At 44.3% G+C, this 21,107-nt stretch overlaps 1 protein-coding gene across 2 annotated transcripts in view; it reads right to left on the bottom strand.

Annotated features, from left to right (window-relative positions):
* The window catches only part of LOC129862516 (guanine nucleotide-binding protein G(o) subunit alpha), a 152,215-nt gene that overhangs the window by 82,965 nt on the left and 48,143 nt on the right, over positions 1–21,107 (bottom strand). The gene's annotated exons all lie outside the window — the stretch shown is intronic.

Genomic DNA, 21,107 nt, shown 5'->3' with positions numbered 1-21,107 from the left:
CATTAGAGTGTCTAGTTTGAGAAACAGACGCCTCACAAGTCCTCAACTGGAAGCTTCATTAAATAGTACCCGCAAAACACCAGTCTCAATATCAACAGTGAAGAGGCGACTCCGGGATGCTGGCCATCTAGGCAGAGTTCCTCTGTCCAGTACCTGTGTTCTTTTGCCCATCTTAATATTTTATTTTTATTGGCAATTCTGAGATATGGCTTTTTCTTTGCAACTCTACCTAGAAGGCCAGAGGCCACTCCATCCCGGAGTCGTTGTTACAGACTTATTCTAAAATGGATTAAATAGATTCCCCCCCCCCCTATTCAATCTACACACAATACCCATAATGACAAATCAAAAACTGCCCTGTAACAGCACTATAAATAGCCGTATTAGACTAAAATATATAAGGTCATTTGGTTAAACTTGTTAGTCTCTCCATGCTCATTAGCTGCTCATTCAACATATTTTCTGCTTCTTCACTCAATCCCGTTAAACAAATCTCCCTACCTAACTGTTTTACATTCCCCGAGACAAACTAGAAATGTTAACTTGGTCAAATATTTCCAGATTTTCATGAAACAGTCACAAGGGTCTCTCATTTCTGCATCATCAAATTTTGAGGGAACAAAAGAGTAGGCTGGGTGCACTTTAATTGCTAGTTTGGGCCAGCGAACTGCAGGGGTGTAGTGCTGCCTGCTGGAGCGCACCAGAGCACTGCTCCGCCACTTCTCCCAATGGTGTTGATTTAGTAAGGTTAGATCAAAGCTGAATCTTGGAAGATCATATAATAATTCATTACTATTCTACATAACAGAACCAAATATAATAGCGTAGTATAACTTTACTGTTACACCAAAAACACCACCTCATTTCATTTTAGGATGGTTAACTGGATAGTAAATATGCGGCCACTAAGCAGAATGTTCTTTGTTCTTTGATTGAGACAAATTGCGGGGGGGGGGGGGTATTCATGTGGTCACGCTAGAAGCTATGCCTGGGATGGTGGTTGCCTGATGAAGCTATAGTCTGTGAAGATGAGGGGAGGCCAACATCTGCAGAAGTAAGTTATGTAGGTTCTTTCTTTAAAGCCGCCTGTGTGCTGCTCTCTTTCTCTATCAGTCTTTCTCTCTATCTCTCGCTCTGTTGGGTTAAGAAATCTGAAAGAACTCTTCCTAAACAAAGCAAAACCACACCCGCCATTTCATAGACTGGTTACTACAGTGGTACCATGACAAATGCACACATGCACTCACACATACACACACAGTATTTGTGCTCTAATGAGAGGTGTCTGGTGGGTGTGAGTGGTGGCTAGCTCGTCACCACTACAAAAATCGTCTGGATGAGGTACCGCTTGTTGTTCAAACCGCATAATGTGTTCAATTCCATGGCATGGGCATCATCGCTGGCAGAGAAGCCATGAAAATGAGCTTGATACCATGGCATAAAGCTTAGGCTACTGGAATGTGTGAAGTCTATGATTGGTAGGTACCAAGCAAATCATTGTGATTGGTTAAGCCCCAGCTAAAATGAGTGCAGGGTCAATATATTCATTGAGTGACAGAACATTTATCGTGAAGGCTATGGACAGGGAGGAACCAGACAAGCCAACACCAGTCATCCTCCAGAGGAATATCACCAGTCTCAGTCAGAAGGTCTGTGCAGCACTGGCTTAGCTAGCTCAGCTCCATTCATTTACAGATTGAAATGAATTAGTCTTATCCAAATTGGATGAGATCATTCTGAATATTAGAGGATCTGTGGATTTCCCTCCCAACCCTCAGCCCTGTAATGAGGTTCAATGATTTGTATCAATTAAATTGTATAAATGAACACAGACATAATCTTCTCAGGGAGACATTCTCTGCCCTACTCTGATCTGCCAGGGGAAGAAGTCTGCTAATACTTCTCGGGGGCATTCATTCTCAGAATCAATAAATTACCACATTACTTCTTGTATGAAGCCCATGGAACTGACCATATCGCCATCAGAGCTGCTCATTACTGAAGTTCAGTAAAGTAATAGCTGATATCAGTGGAAATCTTAGAGGTTTGCATTTATACGGAGTATGGGTTTAGATTGTTTCCTGTGATAATGATGCTACTGCATTGGAAATGTCATCCCTTTCTGACATAGGAAAATACACAAGTGTTTTCAAATCAAATCAAATCAAATTTTATTAGTCACATACACATGGTTAGCAGATGTTAATGCGAGTGTAGCGAAATGCTTGTGCTTCTAGTTCCGACAATGCAGTAATAACAACAAGTAATCTAACCTAACAATTCCACAACTACTACCTTATACACACAAGTGTAAAGGGATAAAGAATATGTACATAAAGATATATGAATGAGTGATGGTACAGAACGGCATAGGCAAGATGCAGTAGATGGTATAGAGTACGGTATATACATATGAGATGAGTACTGTAGGGTATGTAAACATAAAGTGGCATAGTTTAAAGTGGCTAGTGGTACATGTATTACATAAAGATGGCAAGATGCAGTAGATGATATAGAGTACAGTATATACATATACATATGAGATGGGCAATGTAGGGTATGTAAACATTATATTAAGTGGCATTGTTTAAAGTGGCTAGTGGTACATTTTTACATAATTTCCATCAATTCCCATTTTTAAAGTGGCTGGAGTTGAGTCAGTATGTTGGCAGCGGCCGCTAAATGTTAGTGGTGGCTGTTTAACAGTCTGATGGCCTTGAGATAGAAGCTGTTTTTCAGTCTCTCGGTCCCTGCTTTGATGCACCTGTACTGACCTCGCCTTCTGGATGATAGCGGGGTGAACAGGCAGTGGCTTGGGTGGTTGTTGTCCTTGATGATCTTTATGGCCTTCCTGTGACATCGGGTGGTGTAGGTGTCCTGGAGGGCAGGTAGTTTGCCCCCGGTGATGCGTTCTGCAGACCTCACTACCCTCTGGAGAGCCTTACGGTTGTGGGCAGAGCAGTTGCCGTACCAGGCGGTGATACAGCCCGACAGGATGCTCTCGATTGTGCATCTGTAGAAGTTTGTGAGTGCTTTTGGTGACAAGCCGAATTTCTTCAGCCTCCTGAGGTTGAAGAGGCGCTGCTGCGCCTTCTTCACAACGCTGTCTGTGTGGGTGGACCAATTCAGTTTGTCCGTGATGTGTACACCGAGGAACTTAAAACTTTCCACCTTCTCCACTACTGACCCGTCGATGTGGATAGGGGGGTGCTCCCTCTGCTGTTTCCTGAAGTCCACAATCATCTCCTTTGTTTTTTTGACGTTGAATGTGAGGTTATTTTCCTGACACCACACTCCGAGGGCCCTCACCTCCTCCCTGTAGGCCGTCTCGTCGTTGTTGGTAATCAAGCCTACCACTGTAGTGTCATCCGCAAACTTGATGATTGAGTTGGAGGCGTGCATGGCCACGCAGTCGTGGGTGAACAGGGAGTACAGGAGAGGGCTCAGAACGCACCCTTGTGGGGCCCCAGTGTTGAGGATCAGCGGGGTGGAGATGTTGTTACCTACCCTCACCACCTGGGGGCGGCCCGTCAGGAAGTCCAGGACCCAGTTGCACAGGGCGGGGTCGAGACCCAGGGTCTCGAGCTTGATGACGAGTTTGGAGGGTACTATGGTGTTAAATGCTGAGCTGTAGTCGATGAACAGCATTCTCACATAGGTATTCCTCTTGTCCAGATGGGTTAGGGCAGTGTGCAGTGTGGTTGCGATTGCGTCGTCTGTGGACCTATTGGGTCGGTAAGCAAATTGGAGTGGGTCTAGGGTGTCCGGTAGGGTGGAGGTGATATGGTCCTTGACTAGTCTCTCAAAGCACTTCATGATGACGGAAGTGAGTGCTACGGGGCGGTAGTCGTTTAGCTCAGTTACCTTAGCTTTCTTGGGAACAGGAACAATGGTGGCCCTCTTGAAGCATGTGGGAACAGCAGACTGGGATAAGGATTGATTGAATATGTCCGTAAACACACCAGCCAGCTGGTCTGCGCATGCTCTGAGGACGCGGCTGGGAATGCCGTCTGGGCCTGCAGCCTTGCGAGGGTTAACACGTTTAAATGTTTTACTCACCTCGGCTGCAGTGAAGGAGAGCCCGCAGGTTTTGGTAGCGGGCCGTGTCAGTGGCACTGTATTGTCCTCAAAGCGGGCAAAAAAGTTATTTAGCCTGTCTGGGAGCAAGACATCCTGGTCCGCGACGGGGCTGGTTTTCTTTTTGTAATCCGTGATAGACTGTAGACCCTGCCACATACCTCTTGTGTTTGAGCTGTTGAATTGCGACTCTATTTTGTCTCTGTACTGGGACTTAGCCTGTTTGATAGCCTTGCGGAGAGAATAGCTACACTGTGTGTATTCGGTCATGTTTCCGGTCACCTTGCCCTGGTTAAAAGCAGTGGTTCGCGCTTTCAGTTTCACGCGAATGCTGCCGTCAATCCACGGTTTCTGGTTTGGGAATGTTTTAATCGTTGCTGTGGGTACGACATCGTCAATGCACTTCCTAATGAACTCGCTCACCGAATCAGCATATTCTTCAATGTTGTTGTTGGACGCAATGCGGAACATATTCCAATCCGCGTGATCGAAGCAGTCTTGAAGCGTGGAATCAGATTGGTCGGACCAGCGTTGAACAGACCTGAGCGCGGGAGCTTGTTGTTTTAGTTTCTGTTTGTAGTCTGGTTTCTGTTTTATCAATAACCTAAAGTAATTGATTTATGTCTAAATACCAACCAAGCCAAAAGCAGCTCATAGATAATGTGAAAGTAGCCACTCATGCTCAGCACATCTGAAATGGTGTCCTATAAATGGGAGTTGCATGTGTAATGTAATCATCACTAATAAGCTATGTCTACAGTGTGTTAGGGGTTATTCAGCAAACACATTTAGAATACTAAACATATACAACTCCCACATATTTTCCTGGGCTATCAATATGAATCACATCGACCAAACAGTATGAGAATATTGTTTACTTGGGGTAACAAAATTGGACAAAAATGCAACAATGATGCAGGAATATATTTTTCACATATTCCTCAAAGTTATCATAGTTGCTAAGATACTGTTAATTTTTCTGCTAAGATACATTTAGTTTCTCGGCTAATAAGCCAACAGCCAGGTAACCAAGAGTTTTAATGACATCTTCTGGGATGTGCAGCATTAATGATATGACTTAATTAAGCTGGCTGTCTAGCAATGTCACCAACATGGAGATCACCAGTGGGAGGCAGGAACCTGCACCTAAACATCAGAGGTGATTGATTGATTATCAACTGATTGTTTAAAAGTCTAATGGATCAATCCTTTGGGACTGTTTGTGTGCTACTGTGGATATTTGGAACCTTCTCTGGCAGAGAGCTGGGGGATCAGAGGAGGGAACAGGGGATCAGAGGAGGGTAGGGTGGAGGGGAAGGAGAGGACAGATGAAAGGGGCCCACCTCTGCTGGACTACAGCCAGCTGCACAGATGAGAGAAGAGAGAGACCATACACTTCAAAAAAATGTTGATCTGTTCTCCCCAGCTCTGAGTCGATGAGCTCCCTCTAAATGTGGAAGGCTTTTTCTTAAAAAAATGACCTTCATAACCTGGTTAGAGTTCCTACTGCTTTCACCCCCACAGGGGGACCTTCAAAGCACCACACACATTCATCAAACGCCTCTCATGTCTGTCACTTGCACAGGCACACCAGAAGTGCATTTTACAGAGAACATTTGACTGATAATTCAACGCATACAGAGCAAATGGCATGAAGCATGGGTTTCCAGCAGGAGGCAGGGTGTCAACAGAACAGTGAAGTATTAACCCATAAACACAAATTGGCTGTGTTGCCAGGGGAGGGACAAATATCTGGCTATGCCAGGGACTGATATTTAGACCGGTTTTATAGTACATTCACAAAGCATTGGTGATACTGAGAAAAAAAATCTAATTACAGATCATAGCACAGGAAATAAATATGTTGGCAAAACAGAAGGATATGGAGGCTATTCTTCAGGTTGAGAAGCCAGTTGCTCAATATGATGACTGGGTTGCGTCACTCTGACAGAGGGGTGAATTGTGTGTGTGTGTGTGTGTTTTTACCTGACCCTTTGTCTCTTTGTCTCTGTGGTTGTTTCCTCTAATGAGGAGTATGAGTTTAATCAGCACCACGGCGTCGCTGTGACATTGAGGAATAGACAGGCGCCAGCCCTCCTCTCAGCCTCAAAACACAGCTTGGGGGACAAGAGAGCAAAGCGGGAGCCAGGTGGAATATACCATTACACTCACAACACTTCCCCTTACAGACCTCCACCCCAGTGCACCACCAGTCTCCCTCAACAGCAACAGCAACAGACACCCAGACTTCCAGGCTGGCTGAGGCACTGTGGACATCTGCCACCTCCTCTCCTCACTGTAGGCCCTCCCTCCTCCCTCTGTTCACCTGTCCACAGGGAGCCTTTGCCCCTCCTTTCCTCCGCCTGTTGTTCTGTTGTGTTCTCTCACTAACCCAGCACTGACAGCACTACCTCTTTAAAGGGGCAATCAGCAGTTGCTAAATCCAATTTTGGACATTAATTATATGTACCCATTGATTCTTGAAGAATATAACTTAGGAATTACTTTTGAGCTTAGTTCAACTGTCATACCCCATCACAACCAAGAATATAAACATGTTTTACTCCAATGTTTGTCACCAAAGTTAATGTAAACAAACGCTATATCGCCTCAAAACATGTTTAAAACTACAATTTTGATATCATAGATGGTCAGTCCTTGCATCCATAGCTCTGTCTATGAATTTGAGAGTTGATTACATTTCTCCAGACCCATCCCTTAGCTTTTTACCGAAACAGGGGTGAGAAGTATGCTTTGTTATTGTTTCTACTGCTGATTGCAGCTTTAATAAACTATACTGTGTATGTATTATGTCAGCGATAAACATCACCGATGTCACACCCTGATCTGTTTCACCTGTCTTTGTGATCGTCTCCACCCACCTCCAGGTGTCACCCTTTTCCCCCATTAGTCCCAGGGTATTTATTCCGGTGTTCCCTGTTTGTCCGTTGCCAGTTCGTCTTGACAAGTCAACCAGCGTGTTTTTCCACACTCCTGCTTCTTATTATCTCTCTTTTTGCTAGTCCTCCCGGTTTTGACCCTTGCCTGCCTTGACTCTGCCTGAACATACTGCCTGCCCTGACCTCATGCCTGCCTGACACTCTGTACCTCCTGGACTCTGACCTTGTTATGATCTTTTGCCTGTCCACGACCATTCTCTTGCCTGCCCCTTGGATACTAATAAATATCAGAGACTCGAACCATCTGCCTCCCGTGTCTGCATCTGGGTCTCGCCCTGTGCCCTTATAGTACGAACTGGCCATGACAGACCCAGCAGACTTGAACCAGCTCCGCCACGCTTCTCCCTGCAGGGAGCCACCATTGGGAGGCATGAGGAGCTACGGCTGGACCTTTTGGAAGGGCTTTGTTCCCTGATGGAATGCCACGACCAGGGGTTTAAAGCTATTATGGAACACATCAGTGAGTTAGCTCATAGGCAGCCTGCCACCTCTGAGAACCCCCAACCACCCAGTAACCTTTCTACTATTAGTGGTGGGTTTGTACAGCCTAACCCGGCTCCCCGAGAACCCCGCTTACCTCCTCCTCCTCCGGAGCAATATTCTGGGGATCCTGGAACCTGTCAGGGTTTTCTTTTTCAAATCTCCCTCATTTTTGAGATGCAGCCATCTTCGTTCCCTTCGGATCGGTCGAAGATAGTATATATTATTACGCTAATGTCGGGAAGAGCGCTCTCCTGGGCTACGGCAGTTTGGGAGCAACAATCCGCTATTCGTTGTGATCTGGAAGACTTCATGGCAGAGGTGAGGAAGGTTTTCGATTCTCCGGTACCCAGGAGAGATGCAGCCCGAAAACTACTGGAATTACATCAAGACTCCCGCAGTGTGGCAGACTATGCTGTAGACTTTTGCACTTTGGCCTGCCGAGAGTCCCTGGAATCCGGAGTCCCTATTTGATGCCTTCCTTCACGGATTATCAGAGGGGATAAAAGATGAGCTAGCTGCTCAGGAGTTACCGGTGGACCTCGATTCCCTCATCGCCCTCACCATTAGGATTGATGGACGGCTACGGGAATGCAGGAGTAAGAGGAGGTTTGGCTTTGGTCACACTCGTCCATCCGCTGCGGCTCGCTCACCTCCGAAGGAATCTGGAAGTCCCCGAAGGCTGTTTTTCCGAGAGGATCCGAGGTCACCCGAGCTCCCTCGAGAATCATTGACGACGGGTGAGTCGGATACACCGGAACCTATGCAACTGGGAAGAGCTAGATTATCACCTAGGGAACGTTCACGCAGGCTAAGCTCCAATAGTTGTCTGTATTGTGGTGTTGTAGGGCATTACATAGCCACCTGCCCAGTGACGAGACCTGAAGCCTTGTCAGGTACAAGTACACTGGTGAGCCGGACTGGGAACCCTCTAATTCCCATTACCCAAACTCCTTTTTATGAGATCTTGCTGTGGGGAGACCAGTCTGTCTCTCCGGGTGCTCATTGACTCTGGGGCAGATGAAAGTTTAATGTAAGCTACCCTGGTATCGGAACTAAGTATCCCTACTCAACTCCTCTCCGTTCCCATGGATGCCAGGGCACTGGATGGCTGCTCCATTGGAAGAGTCACGCACAGCACAGTTTCCATTAATATGCGGGTATCTGGAAACCACAGTGCGTCAATACAGCTTCTCCTCATTGAGTCTCCCAACATCCCTATTGTTTTGGGATTTTCTTGGCTCCAGAAGCACAACCCCGATATTGACTGGACCACGGGCTCAATCCTGGGTTGGAGCCCGTTCTGCCATTCACATTGCCTGAAGGTGGAGCAGCCTTCCCCGGAACGTCTGCCTCTAGGATTGAGTACGGCTTCGGATCTCTCTGCCTTTCCCGCAGAGTACCATGCTACCTTCCTTCTTCCACATTGTCCTTACGATTGTGCTATTGACCTCCTCCGGGCACCACACCGCCTCGAGACTGGCTATATTCTCTGTCTAGTCCTGAGACCAAGGCCATGGAGGAGTACATCAAGGACTCTGTTAGGAGCGTTCGTTCTTCTGCCTCTCTTGCTAGCGCAGGATTTTTCTTTTTGGGGAAGAAGGACAAGACCCTGCGTCCATGTATTGATTACTGGGGCCTCAATGACATTACGATCAAAAATCCGTACCCTCTACCACTCCTCTCCTCGGCTTTCAAACCTCTCCAGGGGGCTACCATCTTTTCCAAACTGGACCTTCGGAATGCCTACCACCTTGTGCGGATCCGCGAAGGAGACGAGTGGAAGACTGCTTTCAACACTGACAGTGGACACTATGAGTACCTGGTCATGCCGTTTGGACTCACCAACGTGCCCGCTAGTCTTTCAAGCCCTGGTCAACGATGTGCTCCGGGACATGTTGAATTGTTTTGTTTTTGTCTACCTCGACGACATCCTGGTTTTCTCTCGTTCTGCCCAGGAACCCATTCTCCATGTTCGACAGGTCCTTCAGCGCCTCCTGGAAAATCAGTTGTTTGTAAAAGCTGAGAAGTGTGAGTTCCACCGCTCCACTATCTCCTTTCTGAGATACATCATCGGTGAAGGGAATGCTCAGATGGATCCAGAAAAGGTGAGAGTGGTGGTGGATTGGCCCCAGCCTACATTCAGGGTGCAGCTACAACGGTTTCTGGGGTTTGCTCATTTCTACCGCCGTTTAAATCCGGGCTACAGCAACCTGGCGGCTCCCCTCTCTGCACTCACCTCTCCCTAGGTACCGTTCACATGGTCTCCAGCAGCGGACAAGGCTTTTGGAGATCTAAAGCAGCGATTCATTACTGCCCCCATCCTCATCCATCCGGACCAGACTCGTCAGTTTGTGGTTGACGCTTCCGACGTGAGAGTAGGGCCCCTACTCCTTTCCCAGCGATCTGTCCAGGACCAAAAGCTTCATCCCTGTGCCTTCATGTTCCATCGTCTCAACCCTGCAGAGAGGAACTATGACGTTGGGAACCGGGAACTCCTAGTGGTTTAGATGGCTCTGGAGGAGTCGAGCCACTGGCTGGAATGGGCGGAACATCCATTTCTGGTGTGGACGGACCATAACAATTTAGAATACCTCCGCACTGCCAAGCGCCTCAACTCAAGGCAAGCTTGTTGGGCCCTGTTATTTACTAGGTTCAATTTCACCATCTCCTACCGCCCAGTGTCCAAAAACGTGAAGCCGGACGCTCTCTCCCATCTGTACAGTTCTACTGCCACTCCCTCTGAATCTGAGACCCTCCTCCCTGCCTTATGTTTGGCAGCTTCGGTTGTTTGGGGTATTGAGGCTCTGGTCCGCAAGGTACAATGTTCCCAGCCGGACCCTGGGGGAGCGGGGGCGGCTAACCGGATGTTCGTTCCTGATTCGGCCCGGCCTCAGGTCCTGGAATGGGCTCACTCCTCCAGGCTTACCTGTCATCCCGGTGCTTGTCGTACCCTGGCTTTCCTCCGACAACGCTTCTGGTGGGCCCCCATGGCTCCTGATGTCTCGGCATTCATCGCCGCATGCATGGTGTGCGCTCAAAGCAAGACTCCGTGGCAAGCTGTCTGGCCTCCTTCAGCCACTACCTGTCCCTCATCACCCCTGGTCCCATATTTCCCGGGATTTTGTCACTGGGCTTCCCCCGTCATCAAGGCAAAGGGTGGCTACTTTGAAGAATCTCAAATATAAAATATATTTTGATTTGTTTAACACTTTTTTGGTTACTACATGATTCCATGTGTGTTATTTCAAAGTTTTGATGTCTTCACTAATATTCTACAACGTAGAAAATAGTAAAAATTAAATAGCCTGGTACATACCAATTTTTTTTCAAATGATCAAATCAAAAGGCTATTTTGCACAGAAAAACGTGGACAGTCGGGAACATCACATATTCAGAACCGTTGAAAAGCAACATAATAAACTAAAGCACTGATCATTGGGAACGAGATTAGAATGACTGCTAAGGCTTGATCCATTAATTAAATAATTAAATAGGTAGCCTAGCCTACAAAACTAAAACAATCCATGTGTTCAAATCAAAAGGCCTGATTAACATGACATCATTACCGCAGCCACATCCCGAGTCCCCGGTGCCAACACATTCAGATATCAAAAGATGGTTTAGTATTTAGTTTATACGCTCTGACGAAGGCCAAGCGAATAAACACGTTTCAATGAGAAATCAGCAATACCCCCCCCCCCCCAAAAGACGTAGCCAAGGATGCAATACTTGTTATCAATTTAAGGAGAACAAAAACTACTCAGCCTACATTTGAACACCACCGCAGAAGCTTCGCTATTCGGCATCTTCCCAATTCAGTAGGCTAGTTTTGTTGTTTGGCTACTTGAACTAGGGCCTATCCCTCACAGCCCATCTCTTCCAATGCATTGTGTGCATCATATTCTACTAAATGAGGAGCCGAAATTAGTATAACATCCTAGGATTCAAACCATACCTAATTTTGGAAAATTCACATACTATAAGACATAATTTTGCATACTGAGAATGCCTCATGTGCGATTGTGTTGTTTCCCGCTATTTGTTGATTTCGATAGCACATCCCCATTTCTAATTGATCAGCTGTTGTCAAAGCCGAAATGAGTATGGCATCCGGGCATTTAGCGTATACTTGAATTTCAAAATGTTGTCTACTATTAAACAGCCTACTATTTAGGACACTAGTATGGGTATCCGGACACGGCCATGGTCTCTGCTCTGATGTGCCCTTCAGCCACTTCTTACATAATCCGCTTTGCTGATAAAGTGCAGCTGACCTATAAATAAGATGCTGTGTAAGAAATGTGGCCTATGTAATTTGTTCTGGGCATCTAAATAAACAAGATAATAAATGGTGCCATGAGCAATTGTATGCGTCAATCAGTCAGTGACTAGGTGAATTACTTAGATAGTGACTCTAAAATATTTTGCTATTATGATATCAGTGCTGCCATGGTCTATTTCAGATCCCTTCTGCATATATTTACATGTGTAGCACACAGTCTGGTCGTTCCCAGATTGGGGTGTTGGTCAAGATAACCATGTTGGCAGTGAAATGTAAGAGGACCAGGGGAGACCACATGGGTGCCTTCAGATGGCCAGCAGTCGTGTTCGGTGCCAGGCCAGAGACTGGCTTTTTGAGTGGGTTATCATGGCACGACACGAGGCCTCTACCACCAACCATGCAAACCACACCCATATGATCCAGGAACACAGAGATCACAGTGAAAGTAGTGGTTTTCCTTACCTCAACTAAACCTTGCCGTATTGGATCAGTTGAATGCTCCACTTTTGCTGCTTTAGTAAGCATAGCCGTAGCAGAGATGAAATGAATGTCAGAGAGTCACTGGGCTGGACAGAGGGAGGGAGCCAGGGAGGAAATGGATGCTGGCTCATTGGGGTTTTATCATGTGTGGTGAGCACAGGGAAATGGATCATAAAGAGTGAAAAGCTTCGGAAGCTGGAACAATGGAAATAGTTCTGCCAGCTATGGGACTGGAGTCATTCACACTCTCCAATGAGCAGGGAGATGATAACACCGGCAGGGCTCAGAGTCAGAACATCATTAAACCATATTGATAGAAACACATCAAGTAGGCCTATATATGGCTGCATACAGAGGAGTGGGTGTTGCATAAATGCTAGAGTAGATTGATGCTTGGTCACAGAGCAGCGAGTGACTGCATGGACTGCCTCCACAGTTCTAGGGCTGATGTATAGGAGTGTTTTCTCCCTTCATGTAAGTGACATTGCCCTTGGACAAAGACTTGTGGAATGTGTTGAGAGGAAGGAAAAACACAGGGTAGCCATGGCAACAGGATTGGACTGAGAGAAAGAAGAGGTTGAGAGATACTGAGAGAAGGAAGTAGAGGGAGACAATCAGATGACTAGTGAGAGGAAGGGAGCGAGAGAAAGGCTAAGGACGAGGACACATTTGAAAGATGGCAGGAGCGAGAAGAAGGAGAGGAGAGAGAGGAAAAGGGAGAGTTAGAGAGAAAGACAGAAGGAGCGAGAGCGGTTGCTTGACTGTTGAGAGAGCAGCTCCAATAAAAACTTCACACTTCAGATTAAAGAGGTGTGAGCCAGCTGGCCAGCCCAGCCGAGGGGGGGGAGAACTCCGTTCCATGCTGCCACACCCCTGTCTGCACATTAGAGGTTGATACAGGAAAAGGTATGGGAGTAAGGTTCTAGAGTAAAGTTTGGGACAGGACAGGATCGACAGTCCACAAGAATGGGCAGTACAGGAATACTTAGAAACAGAGTTTTTGGGGGGGAGGGGATTAGAAATATGTGATCGACCGGCTCGATTCGGTCTTAAGTAGCATAATTTTAATTTTTTGTGTTTTTTACATTGGATACAAGTAGAGACTCAGTGCTAGAAAATTGTGTATCATACACTACAGTTGAGGAACCATGGGAAAGTAATTCTGCTTTGAAAGTTGATAAACTTGTACCCTTACTTTTGGCCCTTGAATGTTTTGGTACACCTACTGGAGAGCTCTTTGTCTACAACTATTCAGTATCGTTCACACCCTCTAAAGCCTTAGCCCCACCCATCTCTTTAAGGATTCACATGTGAGGCCGTGTACTAAACAACCAAAGATTTCAAAACTAAAGGCTGGTTTATACTACAGGTGTGTTTGTAAATTTGATCTGGAGTGCCAGAGTGTGCTCTGGGTGTTCATAAACTCAGAGCGTTGCCAGATTGTTCGTACGTAAACTCAGTGTTTCGCTCTATGAGCATTCAGAGTGCACACTGGACGCGCTGGCCGAGGAGTAGAGTTGATCCGATCGTTCTGTAACAGCAACAGCAGTCAAGCACGCAAGCTAACTGGTTAATGTTGCCTAGCTTGCTAGCTACTTCCAGACACAAATGAGATAACAGCTCACTGACCATTTTACTCGCCCTAGCAGAGCTGGTTAGGCTGTTTTTATGTTATCCAGAGCGTTGATGACAGCAAATGTGCTGCGGGCAACAATTTTGTTCAAATATTTTTTATTGAACACACACAAGAATGGTGTATAAAAGACAGGTATACAATTCTTATCTAAACATAAAAGAGCAGACAGAAACAACAAGACCCAGAGTTCTGGGTACAAAACAAATATTACAAAACAAGACATACAGAACAAGGACAGGTAGAAAGAAAGAGGGTAGATGTCACCCCCCACTTATTCCCCCCCTTTATCCCTCCCCCGCTTCTTCCCCCCCTTAATCCCTCCACCTTATTCCCCTCCCGACTGCTCGGGTGGCGGAGCCAGCACATGCTGCCCAAAGGTAGATTAAAATATTACAATTGAGAGTGCGTTAAAAAGTACAAATTCACAGCGCCAAATGGTCCAAGTAAGAGAGGAAAGGCTGCCAGATTTGATCAAATGTTGATAATTTATTGTTCAGAATATATCTAATTCTTTCTAAGTGTACAGTGTTTGCCAATTCGCTGAGCCATAATTTGATAGAGGGCGCTTCCCTCCTTTTCCAAAACAACAAGATTCGTTTTTTTGCCGAAATGAGACTGTAAGAGATGAGTTGCTTTTGGGGGTTGGTTAATCCGTTTAAGGAATCAGACACTCCCAGGATTATCAGAAGCGGGTCTGGGTCAATTGAAGTCTCCAGAACTTCAGAAAGGATCCTAAAAATTCCACACCAATAACTATACAAGCTAGAGCATAGGGCAAAACAGTGGAGTAGTGTACCCTGCGCAGCCTGACATGTATCACACATAGGGGATGTATCAGGAAATATCCTATGCAGTTTGGTTTTGGAATAGTGTAATCTGTGTAATACCTTGAATTGTATGAGACGATGTCTGGAGTTAACGGAGCAGTTGTGGATATAACCCAAGCTATCTTCCCAGTCTGCCACCGAAATGTCAGTCCCTAGTTCTTCCTCCCATTTTGCCTTAATGGCATCTGTAGAAGGTGTGCTAACAGATTGAAAAGCATCATATAGACGAGATATCAGTTTGTCTGAGGTGGGGCATGTTTTTGTGCATCCGTCCAACATGGAAGGTTTAGCGTTCCCAAATGTTGGGAGGTGTTTTCTAACATAATCTCTGATTTGTAGGTATCTGAAAAAGTTACTTCTGGGAAGATTGTAAGTTTCCCTCAGCAACTCAAAGGAAGCAAAGGTCCCTTCTATATATAAATCCCCTATGGTACTTATCCCCAACTCTCCCCATCGCTCAAAGGTGTTATCAAGGTTAGAGGGGGCAAAGGAGGGATTCCTGGCAACAGGGAATGACAGAATGACAGAATGACATTGGTCTAAGCTCAAAGTGGACTTTAATTTGCTTCCAGATTCGGACTGTGCTATGTATAATAGGATTGTTACGATAAAGTGACATCTCCAGATTGACAGGCGACAAAATCACAGCACCAATAGAGAAGGGGTGACACTCCTCACGCTCCATACTAAGCCAGCTGGATGATGGACGTGCGTCATCCAGCAAAAACATAACAGCGCGGAGGTTAGCGGACCAGTAATAAAATATACAATTTGGGAGAGACAATCCTCCTTCCATCTTGGATTTGCAGAGGTGTTTTTTACCTATCCTGTGTGTTTTATAATCCCAGATGAAAGGATTGATAATTGAGTCCAGCTGTTTATGAAAGGATTTAGGTATGAATACTGGGATGTTCTGGTATAGGTAGAGCAGTTGTGGGAGGAAGACCATTTTAATGGCATTAATTCTTCCGAGCAGAGAAATTGGGAGAGTTCTCCAAAATTGTATGTTTGTCTTGAGTTTTTGCATCAGAGAGGGGAAATTCTCTTTAAATAGTAAGGAGTATTGTTTGGTAACTACAATTCCTAGATAAGTTATCTTCAGAAAAATTCACCTAACTGGAAGATGTTCTAGCCAGGAGGTATTTTGCAACCGTATGGGCATTAATTCACTCTTGTTCCATTTTATTCTGTATCCCGAGAAGGTACCAAACAAATTAATCACATCCAGAATAGCTGGAATACTAGCTTGGGGTTCTGTTACATAGAGGAGAATGTCATCTGCGTATAGGGAAATCTTATTTAGAGTATCTTTAGTATTATAGCCGTGTATTGCTGCATGAGATCTAATCGCCTGAGCGAGAGGTTCAATGATTAGGGCGAAGAGCATAGGCGACAGCGCACAACCCTGCCTTGTCCCTCTGTAAAGGTTAAATCGGGGCGACAATGATTGGTTAGTGAGTATTCTCGCACAGGGGTTCCTATATAAAAGCTGGATCCAATTTATGAACCCATCTCCAATATAAAATTTCTGTAGGACCTTGAATAGATAGGACCACTCAACTTGGTCAAAGGCCTTTTCGGCGTCAAGAGATATAACGGCAAGGTCCACGTTGGGTAACCTCTGAGAATACATCATGTCGAAGAGGCGCCTGAGATTGAAGAATGAGTTTATGTTAGGGATAAAGCCGGTCTGGTCCGAATGGACCAATTTGCCAATTAAAGTGCTAAGCCTGTTAATTAATATAGGTTGGAGTCTGTTTGATTGAGTGTGTGGACAGGTGTCTTTTATACAGGTAACGAGTTCAAACAGGTGCAGTTAATACAGGTAATGAGTGGAGAACAGGAGGGCTTCTTAAAGAAAAACTAACAGGTCTATGAGACCCGGAATTCTTACTGGTTGGTAGGTGATCAAATACTTATGTCATGCAATAAAATGCAAATGAATTACTTAAAAATGATACAATGTGATTTTCTGGATTTTTGTTTTAGATTCTGTCTCTCACAGTTGAAGTGTACCTATGATAAAAAATTACAGACCTCTACATGCTTTGTAATTAGGAAAACCTGCAAAATCGGCAGTGTATCCAATACTTGTTCTCCCCACTGTATATATATATAAATATATACATACATACATACATACATATACACATACATACATATGTGAATACCTGAATACCTAGGATAGGATAAAGTAATCCTTCTAACCCCCCCCCCCCCTTAAAATATTTAGATGCACTATTGTAAAGTGGTTGTTCCACTGGATATCATAAGGTGAATGCACCAATTTGTAAGTCGCTCTGGATAAGAGCGTCTGCTAAATGACTTAAATGTATATGTACATACACATATACAAAAAATATATATTTTTTAAAAACATATAAATACATACACACACACACAAAAATATATATTTCTAAAAATATATACATATACACACACACACACACACACACACACACACACACACACACACACACACACACACACACACACACATATATACACATACATATATACACATACAGCTAACAAGCTAGCTAGCTAACAGTACACTTTAACTTTAACAAAATGAAAAACATATAATATCTGAAAATGTAGCTAGCTAGACTCTTACCTGTATACATGGATGGACGCTTCTCCCTCTCTGTCACGGATTCCATGGTTGCCTTAGTTTGAAGATGTAATCCGGAGACAGGTGTTTTATACAACAGCCTTCTGTGTGTTCTCTTTTCAAGTCCATCTGCATATTTGCAATCAAACGCCTGCATTTTCTCCATCTCCTTGGCTATCATACTCCAATTCTACCGGGCATTTCACTGATTTCAAAACTCGGTCCTCCAGAAAGTGGAGAGCAACACCTTTGTAGTTCTACTATGTGATATTTTTTTTAAAGCAGCGTTAGAAAGGTTTACCTACACACACTGACCAGCTCATGTTATAGACAGAAGCGTGGCTAAACCAACTAGGCTTGTAATTTAACACTTTTATTTGTATTTACAGATGGCATACAAGTTTTTTATTAAGGCACATGAAAGTTCACATGTTCCAGAAGGCATTTCTGACAAAAAATGCATTTTGATTAAAATAAGTTTACATTCAAATGGCTCTCCTGTGAAGTAGTGACATGCAACATACTCCTAGTTTCCTGAAATGATATACTCCTAGTTTCCGGAAATGATATACTCCTAGTTTCCTGAAATGATATACTCCTAGTTTCCTGAAATGATATACTCCTAGTTTCCTGAAATGATATACTCCTAGTTTCCTGAAATGATATACTCCTAGTTTCCTGAAATGATATACTCCTAGTTTCCTGAAATGAGTCACATATTTGTTTTCCTCCATTCAGGGTTCATACACATTTTGACATTTATTCCTGATTATTATTTGACCATGCGTGTCATTTATGAACATTTTGAACATCTTGGTCATGTTCTGTTATAATCTCCACCCGGCACAGCCAGAAGAGGACTGGCCACCCCTCATAGCCTGGTTCCTCTCTAGGTTTCTTCCTAGGTTTTGGCCTTTCTAGGGAGTTTTTCCTAGCGACCGTGCTTCTACACCTGCATTGCTTGCTGTTTGGGGTTTTAGGCTGGGTTTCTGTACAGCACTTTGAGATATTAGCTGATGTACGAAGGGCTATATAAAATAAACTTGATTTGATTTGATAAATGGAATTTCATGACTTTTCCATGACTTTTAACCAAATTTCAATTACCAACAATTGGTGGCCTCTCTATCTACAATACGTATAAAAAAGCAAGTGTAATGTGGTATCGACACTGGTAGGCTGCTCTCTGATTCCATGTACCACCTCCTGTCTTTGAGCAAGGCACTTAACCCCCCACAAAGTAGAATACCTGTTAGGCAACTGTCTAAAACACATGTGGTCAACCCTCAGTCTGGAAAGATACTGGGTGTGCAGGCTTTTGATCAAACCCTGCTCAAACACGTCAGAGACAGTTTATCAAGGTCAGTTGAGCAACTCATTTCTAAAATGTTTTTTTTTCTTCGAGGGGGACAGGAATAAAAGCCTGCGCACCCATTAGCTCTCCTGGGGGATGGTTGACCACCCGTGATGTAAAACGTTGCAACATTACAACCAAATACGTTTTATGCTTTTTCAAAATAATTTGCTCATTCAATATATTAAAGATTAAATGGCTATGATAGGCTACAAATCTTTCTATTCACCTGTAGTCATATTTAGCTACCTTAGAAGTGGTTCCTGCAGGCTGACTAGCATCATTGAGTTACAATGCTCCATAGATTGGATCCCCAAATCAACTGGAAGTATCCACAAAACAAGTTTTGTTTAATCATATTCCAAAAGAAAGGCTACATATCATGTTTTCCTGAAATTAATATTCACGATTCACAAATGATTAATTTGATTCACATGATTCGATTCAATGCGATTGAACCGATTCAAATAATAAAATGATGAAGTGAATCATTAGTTTCATCAAAAATATTCGTTTTAATGAATCTTATGAATTGCTCAAAAAAGTAAATCAACTTTGTATGGCCTTATTCGCGAGTGTCAGTGGATGTTTTTTGGGACATTGATGACATGACAAAAACATTTATAGCTTAACAGTTAACTAGAGGGTACAAGATATGTTTTGAATTGTCTACCTACCTAGTTAGTCTCTTCTCTATCATATTTTATAGGCTAGGCCTACCTGATGCTGCATTGTCCGACTGCCTCACTCTCCTTGACCAACGGCCCACACTTCTCGCACACAAGCAGGTGATGCGTGCAAACACAGACGCGCTAAAGTGTCGTTCCGAGCCTGGCTGATTTTTATTTGATTATTAAAATATTTAAAAACTGTGCCTGAATAAATTACATTAAAACAAATTAAATACATTTCCATTACTTTTTCAAAACTTTTCAGATTTGAATATTTTCCAAAACTTTTCCAGGCCTGGAAAACACACGCTTAAAATTTTATGACTTTTCCAGGATTTTCATGACCGTACAAACCCTGTCCATTCGAGTGCTAGAAAAAAATATCATGCGAGCACTCGAACAATCAAAAAGGTTAAATGACCATCCCAGTGAGCAGCTATGGAAGGAAGTTATGTCTGATTTCTGCCGTGTATAAATTAACATGGGATGGGACAGAAGTGATTTTTATTGGGACCGGACCACTGGCAAGGACAGGAAAGTTCCGGGGTTATATAGGGATCAGGACAGTACGGGGGAAAACATTTACGAGACAAGACAGGACAGGAATTAATTTTCACTCCCGTGTCAACCTCTACTGCACATATAGGCTATATGGAGAAACACTCACACATTCACACTAACATACAAATCTAAACAGGGGTCCTCAACAGGACACACCTGCCCTTCATTCCCTATTCTCCCTCTCACATTCATTCTCTCCTCTAATTCTCCCCGCACGTCTCTCTGAGGCAGCTAATCATCTCTCTTTCTGTGACGGTACCTCGTTCTCTTTCTCCATTAGGGAGAGAAAGAGAGATTCTCTACCTGGGGACAGTGACCTCCGACCGATATCACAAATTTATTTTGGGGAGTTTACTTTTGGGTCATAGACACACACACACACACACAGGCATGCATGCAGGGACGAACACAAACTCACGCATGAGCACAAACACCCGCAAGGACGCGCACTCACACACACACGCATGGACGCACACACTCGCGCGCACACACTCACACTCGCGCGCACACACACTCTAAATTACTTGACTGAGAATGGAAAAAGCATAGAGAATAGTATTTCTAAGGACACAACCCCTGTGGCCTGTCATCTCCTGACTCAGGTTCTAGCAGCAGAAAAAGATAATATCACAATCAATAGCAGCTGGGTATTTCAGAGGCCTTGTCCCAAGGTATTGATAGCATTAGTTTGATTAAAATATAAAGGACTTCCTGGAAAGCTCAGAGTCAGTTGTGTCCCTCCTGTTTTAGAGAGGGAACAGAGCATGGCAGGGGAATGGATACAACACAACACATGAGAGGAGGCATTAGGAGGGCAGCTCAGATATCCTACTGTACACCTTCCTTCACCCTGTCTTGTCCTCTTAATAAGGCCACTCTGAGGTCATGTACTGACACAGCTATGGACCCTTGACCCCATTACCCTCCAGCTCACACTGCAATCCTGCTATCGGCAGTTTAACATTGTGGATAGAACCAATACCCAATCCCAAACCATTCCCACCATCTTCATCATTCATCATCGTCATTGTTGGCACCACCGTAATTTAACAATGCTGCTATAAACGAATCATGGCACAGTACAAGTGACATATCTACTAAACACATTTATCTCATGTTCTTCCTGACCGTATATTCATCATGGTCTGAATGCAGTATTACA

The sequence above is a fragment of the Salvelinus fontinalis genome, chromosome 9 (assembly GCF_029448725.1).
Source record: "Salvelinus fontinalis isolate EN_2023a chromosome 9, ASM2944872v1, whole genome shotgun sequence".
Classification (NCBI taxonomy): domain Eukaryota; kingdom Metazoa; phylum Chordata; class Actinopteri; order Salmoniformes; family Salmonidae; genus Salvelinus; species Salvelinus fontinalis.
The sequence above is the reverse complement of the archived record's forward strand: the minus strand, read 5'-3'. Positions and strand labels throughout refer to the sequence as shown.